The sequence below is a fragment of the Macaca fascicularis genome, chromosome 2, assembly GCF_037993035.2.
Source record: "Macaca fascicularis isolate 582-1 chromosome 2, T2T-MFA8v1.1".
Lineage (NCBI taxonomy): Eukaryota > Metazoa > Chordata > Mammalia > Primates > Cercopithecidae > Macaca > Macaca fascicularis.
In genome coordinates this window covers 135909314-135923009 of record NC_088376.1, presented here as the reverse complement: position 1 = coordinate 135923009, position 13696 = coordinate 135909314, and positions in this window count along the sequence as shown.

Sequence of the window (13696 nt, the reverse complement as noted above, 5' to 3'; positions counted from 1 at the left end):
GCCAGGACTCCATTAACTCTCTTTTCAGCACACCACAGAACAAAGAACACTAGTTATAACAACGTCCCTGAGTTTTTTAGTTTTTTAGTATTTTTTTTTTCTTGCTCTGTCGCCCAGGCCGGAGTGCAATGGTGCAATCTCAGCTCTTACTGCAGCCTCCGCCTCCTGGGTTCAAGCCATTCTCCTGCCTCAGCCTCCCAAGTAGCTGGGATTACAGGCTGCGCCACCACACTCGGCTAATTTTTGTATATTTAGTAGAGACAGAGTTTCACCACGTTGGCCATGCTTGTCTTGAACACCTGACCTCAAGTGATCCACCCGTCTCATCCTCCCAAAGTGTTGGGATTACAGGCGTGAGCCACCGTGCCCAGCCTGTTGCTGAGTTTCTACAAGATTCCATGTTGCTTTATAAATAATCTAAAATTCAGTTATATACTGAATTATTCTTATATTAGCATTTTATTTTAATTCCTTGAGAACCCATTGTATTTAAAGTTCTAGGGATGAGAATATTTAGCAATTTGGAAGCTCTTGCCAAGCAGACATCTAGAAAATGGCAGGGTGCAAGTTCAGTGTGGGGGACATGTAGGTGAGTAAGCGCAAAGAATTCATTAGTTCTCAAAGATGAGGGGGAAGGTGCCATCCTACTCGGAAGCATCTGAAATTGTGGGAAGGCTGACAGGTTCTACTAGCATATGCAAAACCTCCTGCAATGCTCAGGACATGACAACAACGAAAACTATCCTGGGCCAGCATGGGACCCTGTTGAGAAACACTAGGCCAGGCTAAGGCCTGATGTTTAGACCTTTCAGGTTTAGAAATGGCCACCACTATGTTGACATGTGGCCCAGAGAAGCAGGCATTCCCAACTCTGTCTTGCCCCCTCCCTTCTACCTCTGGGAGGACAGATGCAACAAGGATAAGCAAAGGTAAAGTGAGTCAAAGTAACACTTGATTAGTAACCAGGGTTTTAGCCTTAAACACCAAAGAATAATGGACCAAAGAGAGGACTCAGTTTTCTTGAACCTCACTGAAGCAAAAAAAAAAAAAGAGCCTGATTTGCCTCCTTCCACTGAGTCCAAACCCAACTTTTGGATTTGTTTGGATTGCTCTGATTCGTCGAAAATTACATCCTCTAATTTTTTATTTTTTTGGATGTGGGCAAACCTCATTTTCATTGCAAAAGACTTCATTTACAGCACATTCAATAATGAACCAACAGGAGAGTTGCTGACTTTGGAACATGTGAATATATAAAAATCCCTTACAATTCAGGTAGTCAAGATAATAAGCACATACAAGGAAAGCAACCCTCAATTTTCTGAAAACTTTTACATTTTAAAAGATGACTAGGCATACTTGGAAGTTCAAAGCAGTAGGATGTCCCTTGCAGGGAAAGGAGGAGGAAAACCCTTTTCCACGTTGTTAGACAAATGTGTATCAAATATATCCCAATTCCACTTGATAAAGTCAGTTGGATGACCTCTTTGAACCAAGCTAGGGCAGAACACTTAAGAGGGCCTTGGGTGGGGATGTGACTCCAGGAGAAGAGGAACGCCAGATCCCATGCAGCGCCAAACACATCCGTTCCACCCTCTAACACAGATGAGGCACGTGGCCCATGTCCGTGGACACCAGATACACAAGAACAGTCATCAGATGGTTACTGCTCCCACGGCCTTGTGTTTTCTAATGGTCTTAATTCAGGCCATGGAGAAAATCCTTTACCACCAAACGCAAACTGCCATTGAACTTAAGTCATAGCCTGGGCGACAGAGCAAGACTCCGTCTCAAAAAAAAGAATGTTATGGGGGAAATTCTTGTAACACATACATGAGGACTTCTATTTAACTCATTAGAATAATGATTACACAATTGACATTCCTGTTTTCATAAGGTTTTGTTCTCTACCCTGGAATGGCTTAAGAAAAAGTTGTCTATTTTTGGTTTTATTTTACACTTTCAAAAGAGAGGGAACAGAGAGAAAAAATGTGACTAACTGCCCAACTTTGGGACCCAGCAGCTACAAAAGTGGACTTCTCTGACTCTAGGTCCATCAGATTTGGGGGAAGTTTCACTGCCTAGGGAAGGTCAGAGAAGCCCATTACACCCCCAGTCCTACAGAAAGAATTCTACAGCTAATCTATCATAGTGTTCTAGCAAAGCATATGTTGAAAACTACAGGTGTCAACCTAACATCTAAATTTTTTAAAGTAGCATTTCAGCAACAAACAAGCTCAGAGAGCTCATCACAAAAATGAAATAACAGAACTATTGCTCAGATGTCTGAAAAGTCAAGCTGCTGCCGTCAGCTCCGCCCACTTGAAGGCTTAGGCAGACATGTAAGGTGGCGGCGGCTCCTTGGCAGCACCATTCATAGTGGCATCATCATACACGGGTAGTGTCATTGCTGGTAACATAAACCAGGACATCGGAGGAGTTCCTGGCATTGGTAGCAGTTCCAAAACAGCTAATCAAGTAACCCTTAAAAGTCAAGATAATGCTAATAAACAGAAGAATAATAAGGACCAAATAGGTAGGATTCACTGACATGACATCCTCTCTGTAGGGAAAATTAGGAGGCAGTTGTCATGTGTATTCCTGAATGGAGTTTGGACAAACAAGCACAGTGATTGCAACCAAGGTATTTAGGGCAAAATCAAAGATCTGGTAGCAGAAGAATGGGATGATCCGGGCTGTGTATTGCTTGTATGCTCCGTAAGCAGCCAATAGCACATATCAGGATCATGAGAAGAGAAATCACAATGGCAATGCACATGTAGTTCCACACGACTGGGGAGGCCTCAGAATCATGGCAGAGGGTGAGAGGAACTTCTTACCTGGCGGTGGCAAGAGAGAATGAGCTACATCCTCTAATATTATAGAAAAGGCTTCCAGACTTCCTTACCCATGGCTTACCCAATGTCTCACTTAAATGATAGAAAAAAATGCTTAATTATAATGCTTTATAAATCATCTAAAATTCAATTATATTCCAAATCATGGTCATATTAGCATTTTATTTTAATTCTTTGAGAATCCACTGTATTTAAAGTTCTGGATATGGGAATATTTAATAATTTGGAAGCTCTGAAATCTATTTTTTCTCCTAGAATCTTGACTCCTCTAGTTACCTAGTGGCTCAAGCCAGAAATTATGTGAAAACCATCCTCTTTCCCTCACCTCTTATATGACTGATCTATTGTTGCAAAACAAATGACCCACAACATTTAGTGGCTTAATATGCATAATCTCATAGTTTCTGTCGGTCAGGAATCTGGGCATAGCTTAGCTGGGCCCTCTGCTTCACAGTCTCTCACAAGGCTACCATCAGTTGTTGGCCCACCTCTGTGGTCTTATCTGAAGGCACAGCTGGGGAAAGATCTGCTCCTGGTTTCACTCATGTGATTGTTGGAAGAATCTAGTTTCTTTCTTTCTTTTTTTTTGAAGTTCAGCTTATCAGTCTTTTCTCTCAGGGTTAGTAGGTTTGGTGTTTTGTCTAAGAAGTCTTTGCCTACCTCTTGGTCTCAAGAAATTATTTTATCTTCTTTTACGATAGAGCTGTCTGGGCTGGGCATGGTGGTTCACATCAGTAATCCTAGTACTTTGGGACAGGAGGTGGGAGAATCACTTGAGGCCAGAAGTTCAAGATGAACCTAGGCAACAAAGTGAGGCCCTATGTCTACAAAAATAAAAATAATAAATAAAAGATAGAAGTTTCTGTGATAATGGTAATGTTCAGTGTCTGTTCCATCCAATATGGTAGTCACCAACTCCATGTGGCTGTTGAGCACTTGAAATGTGCCTAGTACAACTAAGGAAATGATTTTTAATTTTATTTAATTTAAATAGTAACATAGGGCTAGTGGCTGCCATGTTGGAAAGCACAGTTCTAGACTCTATATTATTTTATTTTTCACAAGTAGATCTACAACCCATCATGGATTATTTTTATGTGTAAAGTATAAAGGTAGAGGACAGGATTTATATTTTTCTGTGGATATTTAATTAACCCATTTGTTGAAAAGATCATCCTTCTCTTAGTGAATTTTATTAGTATTTGTTGTAAATCAGCTGACCATTTATACCATTGTAGAATATTATACAGCTTTTTAAAAATAATAAATCAGAAGGCAGAAAAATATGAGCTCACATTCTATAGTAAAATTTCTTAGGGTCAAATATTAGCTCCATTCTTTACTAGCTGCACACTTCTGGGCATGTTACTTTCTCTTCCTAAGCTTCATTTCCTCATGTATCAAATGAGGATAATAATAGCATTTATATATTTCTTGTGAGAATTAAGTGCATCAATTCTATGTGAAATTAATGGTTACCATAAAGCATTCATTGTCAACTACTGGTTGTTAGCTATTCATCCTAACTTGGCCCAGTCTGGAGCTCTATCCAGCAAACATTGATCTAGCAACGCAGTGATTAAGGAGTTACATATTTATTGATATTATAAAATATTTATTATATCTGTGTACACACACACATATATTCCTATTTTGAAGTTACATCATAAATGTACTAATAATAGTAGTCATTATTAACATTCATTATGTCTTACTGAAGGCTATTTCCATTCTAAGAACTTTACATGTATTAACTCATTTAATCTAAGGGGTAGATGCTATTATGTCATTTATTGATAAGGAGATTAAGACACAGAAGAGTTAGCTAATTTGCTCAGCTAAAAGGAAAAAGCAGATAGGACTTCTGGTTTGCAGTCTGTCATGTAAGGAGCTTGTACCTCATTATTCTGTCCTAACAACAAGTGAAAAGTTGTACAAACTGAAAATTAACAATTCTTTTTAGATCCATCAGAGAAGTAAGATCACAGGGCAAACCACTGTCCCAGAATTTGAAGAGTCAGGGAAATACAGAGAATTAAGTGCAACTTAACCCAAGCAGAAACCTCTGCAGGAACCAGTGCTGGGGTAGGAAAACCTAAACTATAATTCACAAATTACTGAAGGCTTAATGTGGAAAAGTCAGAAGTTAAAAACCCTGGAGGTTGGGGGCGCTCAGTGCTCAGTCTTATGAGACCCACACTCTTGGGAGTTTACCTCCAGGAGCTCTGCCAAGTTCTCACAGTGAACACTAGAGGAAAATCCCCTCCTGCTCTGGCAAGGGGAGGAAACAGTAATCATTTTTAAATACATCAGGCCTTCTGCCTGCCCTCAAGAGAAACTATTTTTTTATCAGTCTAACCTATTGGGGTTTATCGGAGCCTAAGTGAACTGGGGAAGGGAAATGGCCAACTTGAGCTCCCTTTAACTATCCTGTCCCACCTACAGAGAGGGGGACTGGAAGCACTTGTGAAGTTTCTAGCCAAGGGGCATAGGCTTACTAAAAGACAGCAACCTAATCATAGGACTATAGAATGCTTCCCCTCCCCTGACACCTTACCACCATATCACTAAAAGCCTATTTACCATAGTTTTTCTCTATTATATCGTATATAGTATGTAACAAAAAATTACATGGCATACTGGAAGACTAAAACTACAGTTTGAAGAGACAATGCAAACACTAGAACTAGACTCAGATATGCCACAGATGTTGGAATTATCAGACTGGACATTTATTTATTTATTTAATTGTTTTGGTAGATAGATTTTATTTTACTTTATTTTTTTATTTCAATGGGTTTTTGAGGAACAGGTGGTGTTTGGTTATGTGAATAAGTTCTTTAGTGGTAATTTCTGAGCTTTTGGTGCACCCATCACCCAAGCAGTGTACACTGTACCCAATGTATAGTTTTTTTTTGTTTGTTTTTTTGTTTGTTTGTTTGTTTGTTTTTGGGGGGGGACGGAGTCTCACTCTGTCCCCCAGGCTGGAGTGCAGAGGCGCAATCTCGGCTCACTGCAAGCTCCGCCTCCCAGGTTCATGCCATTCTCCTGCCTCAGCCTCCCAAGTAGCTGGGACTACAGGTGCCCGCCACCATGCCTGGCTAATTTTTTGTATTTTTAGTAGAGACAGGGTTTCATGGTGTTAGCCAGGGTGGTCTTGATCTCCTGACCTCGTGATCCACCCACCTTGGCCTCCCAAAGTGTTGAGATTACAGGCGTGAGCCATTGCGCCTGGCTCCCAATGTGTAGTTTTTATTCCTTGCCACTCCCCACCCTTTCCCGCAAGTCCCCAAAGTCCAATGTATCATTCTTATGCCTTTGTGACCTCATAGCTTAGCTCTCACATATAAGTGAGAATGTACAATGTTTGGTTTTCCATTCCTGAGTTGCTTCACTTAGAAGAGTAGTCTCCAATTCCATCCATGTTGCAGAGAATGCCATTATTTCATTGCTTTTTATGGCTGAGTAGTGTTCCATGGTATACATGCTCATTGACTGATGGGCAATTGGGCTGGTTCCATATTTTTGTAATTGCAATTTTGCTGCTATAAACATGCATGTGCAAGTATCTTTTTCGTACAATGACTTCTTTTCCTCTGAGTAGATACCTAGCAGTGAGATTGCTAGATCAAACAGTAGAGCTACTTTTATTTCTTTAAGGAATCTCCACACCGTTTTCCACAGGGGTCGTACTAGTTTATACTCCCACCAACAGCATAAAAGTGTTCCTTTTTCAGCACATCCACGCCAACATCTATTATTTTTTGATTTTTTTTTTATTATGGCCATTCTTGTAGGAGTGAGGTGGTATTGTTTTGTGGTTTTGATTTGCATTTCCCTGATAATTAGTGATGTTGAGCATTTTTCCATATGTTTATTGGCCCTTTGTATATCTTCTTTTGAGAACTGATCAGACTGGAAATTTAAAACAACTATGATTTATAATCTAAGGGCTTTGTCTTAGCCCACTTAAAGTGTTGCTATAAAATGATACCTGAGACCGGGCGCGGTGGCTCAAGCCTGTAATCCCAGCACTTTGGGAGGCTGAGACGGGCGGATCACGAGGTCAGGAGATCGAGACCATCCTGGCTAACATGGTGAAACCCCGTCTCTACTAAGAAATACAAAAAACTAGCTGGGCGCGGTGGTGGGCGCCTGTAGTCCCAGCTACTCCGGAGGCTGAGGCAGGAGAATGGCATGAACCCCGGAGGCGGAGCTTGCAGTGAGCTGAGATCCGGCCACTGCACTCCAGCCTGGGCGACAGAGTGAGACTCCGTCTCAAAAAAAAAAAAAAAAAAAAGATACCTGAAGCTGGATAATTTATTTTTATTTTTATTTTTATTTTTTTGAGATGGAGTCTCACTGTGTCGCCCAGGCTGGAGTACAGTGGCACGATCTCAGCTCACTGCAACCTTCACCTCCTGGGTTCAAGCGATTCTTCTACTTCAGCCTCCCAAGTAGCTGGGATTACAGGCACCTGCCACCACGCGCAGCTACGTTTTGTATTTTTTAGTAGAGACAGGGTTTCACCATGTTGGCCAGGCTGGTCTCGAACTCCTGACCTCAAGTGATTCATCCATTTTGGTCTCCCAAAGTGCTGGGATTACAGGCGTGAGCCACCATGCTCAGCCTACTTAGCTTAATGGTCTGTAAGCTAGAGAGATAAGGGTGTGTGGCTTCTGACAAAGGTTTTTGCGCTGTGTCATAACATGGCGGAGAAAGTAAAAGGGGAAGTAGACACATCCAGAGAGAAAACTCAAGGGGCATTCTGGCTTTATAATAACCCATTTTTGAGGGAACACATCCATTTTCTCAAAAACGAATTTAATCTCACCAGAGTGAGCACTCACTACCACAAGAACAGCACCAAGCAATTCATGAGAGATCTGCCGCCTTGACCCAAACACTTCCCACTAGGTCCCATCTCCCCACACCACCACATTGAAGATTAAATTTCAACACAAGTTTTGGCAGGGACAAACAAACCATATTCAAACCATAGCAGACCCTAAGCCACAGATCCAAGAAGCTCAGAAAACTAAGCAATGTAAGTGTGAAAGAGAAAAAGAAAGAAAGAGACTATACCTAGGCATATCATATTTAAATTGCATAAAATCAAAGGTAAAGAAAAAAATCTTGAAAGACGTCAGAAAAGAAAATCTTAACTATAAAGGAGTAAGGATGAGAATTACATCTGACTTCTCCTCAGAAACCATGCAAGCGAGAAGAGAGTAAGTGAAATACGTGAAGTGTTGAAGAAAAAAAAAACAAACACCAGTCTAGAACTCTGTATCCTGATAAATTATCCTTCAAAAGTAAAGGAGAAATAAAGAATTTCTTAGACAAACAAAAATTGAGGGAATTTGTTGCCAGTATAATTGCTTTGCAGGAATCGTGAAAAGAAATTCTTCAGAGAGAAGGAAAATGATGTAGGTCCAAACCTCGGATCCACATAAAGAAAGGAAGAGCGTAAGAGAATGAATAAGTGAAGATAAAATACAATGCTTATTTTTAAAAACTCTTAATTGATATAACAAAAGATTTGTTCAAAATAATAACAATATATTTGATGATTAAAGCTTATGTATAAGTGGAAGGAATGACAGTAATAACACAAGGGATGGGAGGGAAGTATTAAGAATATTTTGTTATGGCCGGGCGCGGTGGCTCACGCCTGTAATCCCAGCACTTTGGGAGGCCGAGGCGGGCGGATCACAAGGTCAGGAGATCGAGACCACGGTGAAACCCCGTCTCTACTAAAAATACAAAAAATTAGCCGGGCGCGGTTGTGGGCGCCTGTAGTCCCAGCTACTCGGGAGGCTGAGGCAGGAGAATGGCGTGAACCCGGGAGGCGGAGCTTGCAGTGAGCCGAGATCGCGCCACTGCACTCCAGCCTGGGCGACAGAGCGAGACTCCGTCTCAAAAAAAAAAAAAAAAAAAAAAAAGAATATTTTGTTATTATAAGACATTTGCGGAGCAGGTGCGTGGGCAGCTTCCTATCTCCTGATAGAAATTCCCCAATACAAGGATCTTCTAAAACTTTTTACCACAATAGAGTTAATGTGTTGGTCCACACTTGTGGAGGACTATGGAATGGAATTAAGAAAAGGTTCCCTTGAGAGTCCTGCAACTGATGTTTTTGGTTCTACAGAGGAAGGCGAAAAAAGGTGGAAAGGCTTGAAGAACAGAGTTGTTGAACATAATATTAGAATAATGGCCAAGTATTATATTCAGATAACAATTAAAAGGATGGTACAGCTTCTGGATCTATCTGTTGATGAGTCCAAAGCCTTTCTCTCAAATCTAGTCATTAACAAGACCATCTTTGCTACAGTAGACAGATTAGCAGGAATTAACAACTTCCAGAGACCCAAGGATCCAAATAATTTATTAAATGACTTGTCTCAGAAACTGAACTCATTAATGTCTCTGGTTAACAAAACTACACGTCTCATAGCCAAAGAGGAGATGATACCTAATCTACAATAAGGGTCTTAATGCTTTCAAAAAAGAGTTAAAATTGGAAGTTATTTTTTTAAAAAAAAGACTGTTTAAAAAAAAAAAAAAGACATTTGCATTACCAGCGAAATGATACAGTGTTATTTGAAAATGGGCTGGATGTAGTGGCTCACACGTGTAATTCCTGAACATTAGGAGGCCCAGGTGGGAGGCTGTAATCCTAGCACTTTGGGAGGCTGAGACAGGAGGATCGCTTGAGCCCAGGAGTTCGAGACCAGACTGAGCAACATAGTAAGGCTGTATCGCTAAAAAAAAAAATAAAAATAAATTAGCTGGATGTGGTGGCTTGTGCTTGTGGTCCCAGCTACTTGGGAGGCTCAGGTGAGAGGATTGCTTGAGCCCAGGACGTCAAGGCTGCAGTGGACTATGATTGCACCACTTTACTCCAGCCAGGGCACCAGAGCAAGACCCTGTCTCTAAATGAATGAATGAATGAATGAATGAATATCTCAGTCTGTGGTATTCTGTTGTAGCAGCACAAAATGAACTAAACAGTGGAGAACAGAGTATATGGAAAAATATATGTGCATGTGTGAGGGGCAAAGAGCATATGGAAACTCTCCTTTCTACTCAATTTTGATGTGAACCTAAAACTGCTCTATTAAAAAGTAAATTTTTGTTTTTGGTTTTTCACTCAGGTATTCTGGCTCCACTGTCTATGGTTTGCTTTTTTGGTTTTTTGTTCTGTTTTTATGTTTTTTTTTTTTTTTTTTTGCCAGTCTCACCTCACTTTGTTGCCCAGGCTGGAGTAGTGCAGTGGTGTGATCTTGGCTCACTGCAGCCTCGATCTCCCAGGTCCAAGCAATCCTTGCACCTAGGCCTCCAGGGTAGCTGGAACTACACGTGTGCACCACCAAGCCCAGCTAATTTTCGTACTTTTTGTAAAGATGGGGTTTTGCCATGTTGGCCAGGCTGGTCTCGAACTCCTAAGCTCAAGTGATCAGCCTGCCTCGGCCTCCCAAAGTGCTGGAATTGCCGGCATGCATCTCTGTGTCTGGCCTGTAGGTGTCTATGCCTGGCCGCTAAGGTGTCTATGTTCTTTTTGCTTTTTTTTTTTTTTTTCTTTTGAGATAGTCTCCCTCTGTTGCCAGGCTAGAGTGCAGTGTTGCGTACTGCAACCTCTGCCTCCCAGGTTCAAGCGATTCTCCTGCCTCAGCCTCCCGAGTAGCTGGGACTACAGGCGCACGCCACCACACCCGGCGAATTTTTGTATTTTTAGTAGAGACGGGGTTTCACCATGTTTGTCAGGATGGGCTTAATCTCTTGACCTTGTGATCTGCCCACCTCAGACTCCCAGGTGTCTATGTTCTTAATCATGCTTCCCAGGGGTGTGTGTGTGTGTGTGTGTGTATGTATGTATATGTTTGCTTGAGCAAACAGAAGGCTATAAACTGACATATATGAGGTAGTAGTCAATGAATAACTTGGGTGGGAAAAGATATTTTGGGCTCTGTCTATATTAGAATGTTTTCAACTGCACGGAAGAGAATACTTGAGTAACAATGGCTTAAACTAGGGCTTTCTAACTTTACAATGTGGATGAATTATCTCAGGGTCTTATAAAAATGCAGGTATGAATGTAGTATATCTGGGCATAACCAGATATTCCACACTTCTGACAAGCTGTAGTAAGCTGTTAGATCCTGCTGCTGCTGCTGTTCCAACACTTTAATTAGCAGGATTTGAATAATGAAGACATTTTTATGTTATACAGTAAGAAGCCCAGAGCAGATGGAGGACAGGGGTGAAAGGAAATCTCTTCAGTATATACCTGCTGTGTACATCATTGTGTTTGCCTTTTGGTGAAAATATGATGCATTTCTGTTGGGTATACACCTACGAGGGAAATCGCTGTGTCTCCAAGTAGGCTTATACCTAGCTTTTGTGGATGCTGTGCAACATTTTTGCCAAATGATTGTATCAACTTACCTACCCATCAGCAGGGTATGAGAGTTGCGGTTAATGCACATCTTTTTCAGTACTTAGTATCATTAGTCTTTTTTTTTTTTAACCATTTTGGTGGGTCTGTAGTAGTATTTCATTATGGGTTTAATTTGCACTTCCCTGATGACTAATGAAGTTAAACATCTTTTCATTTATTCATTGGCCAATTAGACATCTTATTTTTATTATTACTATTTTTTGAGACGTAGTCTTGCTCTGTCGCCCAAGCTGGAGTGCAATGGTACGATCTCGGCTCACTGCAACCTCCGCCTCCCAAGTTCAAGTGATTCTCCTGCCTCAGCCTCCCTAGTAGCTGGGATTACAGGCGTGTGCCACCATGTCCAGCCAATTTTTTTGCAGTTTTAGCAAACACAGGGTTTCACCATGTTGATCAGGTTGGTTGTGAACTCCTGACCTCAGGTTATCCACCGCCTCGGCCTCCCAAAGTGCTGGGATTACAGATGTGAGCCACCGTGCCCGGCCTAGACATCTTATTTTATGATGTATTTGTTCAAGTCTTTTGGCCATTTTTTCTTTCGAGTTACTTCTCTTTTATTGATTTGAAGGACTATCCAGAATATGTATAAATAACTCTTATCAATAAATACAGTTTCATTTTAAAATTTAAATCTTTGATCCACTTGGAGTTCATCCTGATGGAGGTATAGGCCTAATTTAATTCTCTTTTCAGGTGGTTACTCAGTTGTCTCAAACCAATACCATATAGTCTGTCTTTGCCACATCAATTTGAGATACCACCTTTGTCATGTAATACACTCCCATGTGTATGTTAGAATATTTCTGGGCTTTCAATCTTATTCTATTTGTCTGTCTCCCAGATACAAATGCAATTTTGTTTACTTAACATTTTTAATGTGTTTAAATATTTAGTAGAATAAATCCCATAGTTTTAAAGCTTTCCAGGTTATTTAAATTTATTTTTCCATCTGAACTCAAAACTAGTTTGTCTCATTCTAAAATTTAAAAAAAACTTTATTGGTACTGAGACAAATTTATAAATTAAATTAGGGAGAATTAAAATCTTCATGATGTTGAGTTTTTCTACTCAACATGATTACACATCTCTTATGTGTTCAAATTTTAACTGGTGTCCTTCAGTGGTGCATAAACTTCTTTTGATATGCATGACTGAGCTGGTGGGGAAATGAAGAAAATCTCTGAGGCAAAGACACTGTAAGAAAATTAGACACCAGAACGGTTTTTCAGCATTAAAACCAAACTTTTCCTTGAACAGGAGACAGCTTAGATCCCAAGCAAGGTGTGACGTTAGAGTTGGGATACTTAAAATAAAACGAGGTCCTTCATAGATTAGCATTTTGATTAAGAATCTGGAAAACACGCGGGGGGCGGTGGCTCATGCCTGTAATCCCAGCACTTTGGGAGGCCAAGGCTGGTGGATCACCTGGGGTCAGGAGTTTGAGACCAGCCTGACTAACATGGTGAAACCCCGTCTCTACTAAAAATACAAAAATTACCCAAGTGTAGTGGCAGACGCCTGTAATCCCAGCTACTTGGGAGGCTGAGGCAGGAGAATTGCTTGAACCTGGAAGGCGGAGGTTGCAGTGAGTCGAGATCAAACCATTGCACTCCAGCCTGGGCGACAGAGCCAGACTCCATTAAAAAAAAAAAAAAAAACTAGAATCTAGAAAACACTTCACAGAAGACGGGAGAAATATTGTCTACGTGAACTGTGTTTCTCAAAGGAGGGAAAAGGGAAAAAAAAATTTGAGAATTCTTAATAACCCACCTTCAAATGGGGTTCTTATATGCGTTAAAAAAAAAAAAAATCCGGCCAGGTGTGGTGGCTCACACCTGTAATCCCAGCATTTTGGGAGGCCAAAGTGGGGGAATTGCTTGAGCCTAGGAGTTTTAGACCAGCCAGGGCAACATAGTGAGACCCTGTCTCTACCAAAAATTTAAAAGTTAGCCAGGCATGGTGGTATGCACCTGTAGTCCCAGCTACTCTGGGGGCTAAAGTGCGGGGATCTCTTGAGCCCAGGAGGTCAAAGCTTCAGTAAGCTGTGATTGCACCACTGCACTCCAGCCTGGGTGACAGAGTGAGACCTTGTCTCAAAACAAAAACAAAAACAAAAATGAAACCCCCAAAAAACAAAAAACAACAACAAAAAATCCCAAGCCAAAATATTAGGTTAAAACAGTTCCAGGTTGGTAGTTCCTCCAATTTCCAAAAGCAAAAACAAATTTTCACTGGCCACACACATTCTAATCCTCACTGTAGTGGGTTGAAGAGTGTCTCCTTAAAATGTGTGTCTACCCAGCACCCTCAGAATGTGACCTAATTTGGAAATAGGTTCTTAGCAGATGTAATCAATTAAGGATCTCAAGATGAATCA